A 3618-nucleotide genomic window follows, 5' to 3' on the forward strand; every position below is an offset into this window, starting at 1 on the left:
GGGAGGGGATGCACCCTAGGGTTTTCAAATAAAACAACCAGAAAAAGCTCTGTGAGCTGCCTCCTGCCTGCCTGATCCTGTGTGGGTGCTGCGTAGGTGGCAGCTTCTCCGGGCTCAGGGCCCGTTCAGGTTTCTGAGCAGGGCCAAAGTGAGGGCACAGGGCTGTCAAAGCACCCCCCAGGTAACCTCCAGAATGCAGGCCACTGGGATGTGATACTGTTGGACCCACTGCCTTCTTCCTTCAGCACCCCCTGGAAAAGGATAGATGAGTCCGAATGCCCCGGATGCCTGGGCTTCGGGGAAGACACTTTCAGTCCCTCCCCATCTCTTGGAAATTCTGCCTGTAGCTCCAAGGCACGAGGGCAGGGAACCCTACTATTTGTAACAAGAGAACAGGCTCTGCTTCATGTTTCCCAGGTAGAAAGGAACGGGAACAAGATGGACTCATTTCAGAAGAAGGAACTGTATTGGGAGCATCCTTCTGGTCCCCTCCCTGTCCCAGGAAATACCAGGGATCCACGTCTTAATTCCTTTCTGTCCCGTGAGGAGCTTCAAGCATCAGTGGTTCTCTGTGGTTCTCAGTACCACAGTTGGGTGGAGCTGACGGGCCCAGTCCAGGCTCCATCCAGGGCCCAGTCTGACTCCTGCCGGGTACCCTGACCTGACCCATGGCTTCGTCTACCAGCTGCGTGTTGATGCCTCCTCCTGTGTGTCTCCCTCCCACACCTCTTTCCGCACCCCTGTGTACAGCTACACAGTGTTGTCTCCACCCAGGCAGCTGGTGCCTCGAAGCCACCCTTTGCCCGATTTCTGCTCTTTTTACTCCCTGTTGCCTATCTGTTTCCCCTTTAGTGAAGGTACCGAAGCCAGAAGCCTGGGAGTCCATCTCTATTTCTCCCTCTCCCTTCCATGTCCAAATGGTGACTAGACCCTGTCAATTTTACCCCTTAAAATCTCTCAAATGTGTCTTTCTTTCTCTTTCCCTTACTGCTGCTGCTTTCTTAGTTCATACTTCTTCAAGATAGGCCTGTTGCCTGTCTGTTGCAAGAGCCTCCCTCCTACCTGCCCCCTCCTACCTGTTCTGCTTGCCTCGGGGTGTCTTGCTCTTCTCCAGCCAAACTCTGGGTCTGAGTGACCTTTCTAAAGTGCAACTCTGGTTACGACACTCTCCTATCGAGAGCCGTCCGGCTTCCCTATCTCTGCCAAGGTCAAGACCTGACACCGTGGGAGGTCCTCTAAGGTCAGGCCCCGCTTCCCTCTCTCCCCGGCTCTGTCTGCCCGCCACCCCTGTGCACCTGGGCTCCAGTCGCACAAACCACTGGCTCTTCTCCAAGCTCACCCTGCTCTTCCTGTGCCTCCATGTCTTTGCATGTACTCTTCCCCCGTGCCTAGCACTCCCTTTGCCCTTTGTGCGCCTCGCAGTCTTCCACGTATCACTGAGTTCGAATATTGCCTCTTGCAGGAAGTCTGCGCTCTGGCGCCCCTTGATCGCGCCTCCACCACAGCACCTCCTCCTAGGCTGTGGCACGTGTCTGTCTCTACCACCTGGTCTGCTGTATCCTCAGCAGCTCGCACGGTGCCTGGCCCACGGCAGGAGCTCCGTGAATAATGAGAGAGGTGATACGTGTGGCTCTCAGACTGAGAGAAGACTTTATTAGCAAGAGGAGAGGGGCTCTGGTAGCCTCTGGCCTGGGGGCGGGGGTCAGTGCACAGAGCACCCAGCAGAGGCCCCCCCCAGCAGCCTCTCTTGTAGCTGGGTACTCCTAGATGCCAAGCTGATGGTTCCAGGTCTGTGGGAATACCAAGAGGGAGGCACCCCTACCTGTTCAATCGTGAGTCCCTCAGAAGCTCAGGTGATGGCTCCATAGGTAGAGACTTCAGACATCTGAGAGCCTTTGCTCTCAAAGGGGTATGAGAGAGTTTTTAGTGAGTTACCTCCTCTCCTCCCTCTTGCCATCCCTTCCAGTCCTCACCCGGCTCTGGTCTCAGGGATTACAGCTTCCCACTCAGTGGAGCCCACTGTTCTTGTGTTGGCCCTTGGAGCCCCTGCAGTGTGGCTGAGACTTGGGATCTTTATTCACATCTGGCTCAAGCCTTGGCTCTAGGGAGCAGGTGACAACCTTGCTGTGAGGTTGTCTCTGGCCGCCCCCCCACCTGCCCTTGACGTACATACACCTGCAGCATTCAGCATTCAGATCAAGTGGCGGCATAGAGTCTTTCTCTTACCATCTGCCCAAACCTTGCCTGACTCTTGGTCTTCCTGGATCATGTCTCGGGGACCAAATAGGGGTCTCTTCTGAAATGTGTCATTCTGCATTTGTTTCCTGGAGACTCTCTCCACAATTAGAACCACTGATCACCAATTAGGTCTTTTAGGTGTAAGCTTTCCTGTCTCTCCTCTTCACCCTCCCTCAGTGTCTGACACTCCAGATCTCAGCCCTTGGTGACCACTATCTCCCTCTATAACAATTGGGCAGGTAGATGTGTCATGTGGGCTGAGGGTAGAAGTAGGAGCCTAGAGGCCTAGAGAAGACCATGAACTCCTTGGGCCATCACCTGCCCCAAACTGTTGCTCTTGCTTGCTGGCCCGCCCTCCTTCTCGCAATCTCTTTGTCCCTATCTCTTTGTCCTCTCTCTCTCCTCTCCACTTCCCCACTTCACACACACACACACACACACACACACACACACACACACACACACGAGAAATAGGGATTGGGAGTGAGGCAGGATGCCAACTACAATCATGCAGAGAAAGGGCACCAGGCAGGAGTCCAAATGGGTTTTTATTTTTGTTGCTCAAGATCTCCTAGAAGGGTGCTCTCTAACCTCCCTCACAGCAGCTGGTAAAGCCTCAGGATGCCAGGCCTTGGACAGGGTTTCCAATTTACCTATTCTCACGTTAATTAGAAACAGCAAACACATCTCCCTTGGCCTAACGCAGATCTTTCCTTCGGCATTGGGAGGCTGTTTTCCCCTTAGGTCCATTCTCTGCAGTGTAAATTGATTAGCTTGCTGAAAGGTGCATGATGAAAAACTATGCCCTTGGGAAAAGCCATGTTGTCACCACCAGTTGAAGAATAGAGTGTGTCCTTCTTCCTGTTCCCAGACCTGAGACCTGAAAACTCACCTATGCCTTCTGGGCAGGTGGATGCAGACACACGGATGGTGTGTAAGCACAGCACCCTGCCCACTTCAGGAGTCTCTGATTCCCCTCTGCACCCTTCCAGCTGATGCACCCATCAGCGACAATAAGGAAGCCTCCATTTCCCCCCCTACCAACCCCCACTTTGTTGGGGGCTTTGTTGGGGGAGGGCAAGAATGATGAATTTGCTCCGGGTCTTCTAGGACCTATGGAAGATCTCGTGTTCCCTTCGGATTTTAATCTCTACTCCCAAAAGTGTGTCCCCCGGGTCCCCTAGACCCATGACACCTCAGGGCTCCTCTGGACTGTGTGTGGATCCATCTGGTGAGTCCCTCGGACACTGGGGTGTTCCACGGCAGCGTCTGCAAGCATGGACCGAGGATGAGTTTGTGTCTGTTATGTCCCTCTGTGGTACTGTGGGTCCTGCTTTCCTGGACTCCGCCTCCCGGGGGTCCTCTCCTCTCCCAGGGTCC

Source organism: Leptonychotes weddellii, chromosome 5 (genome assembly GCF_054177405.1).
Source record: "Leptonychotes weddellii isolate Sample4059 chromosome 5, ASM5417740v2, whole genome shotgun sequence".
NCBI lineage: Eukaryota > Metazoa > Chordata > Mammalia > Carnivora > Phocidae > Leptonychotes > Leptonychotes weddellii.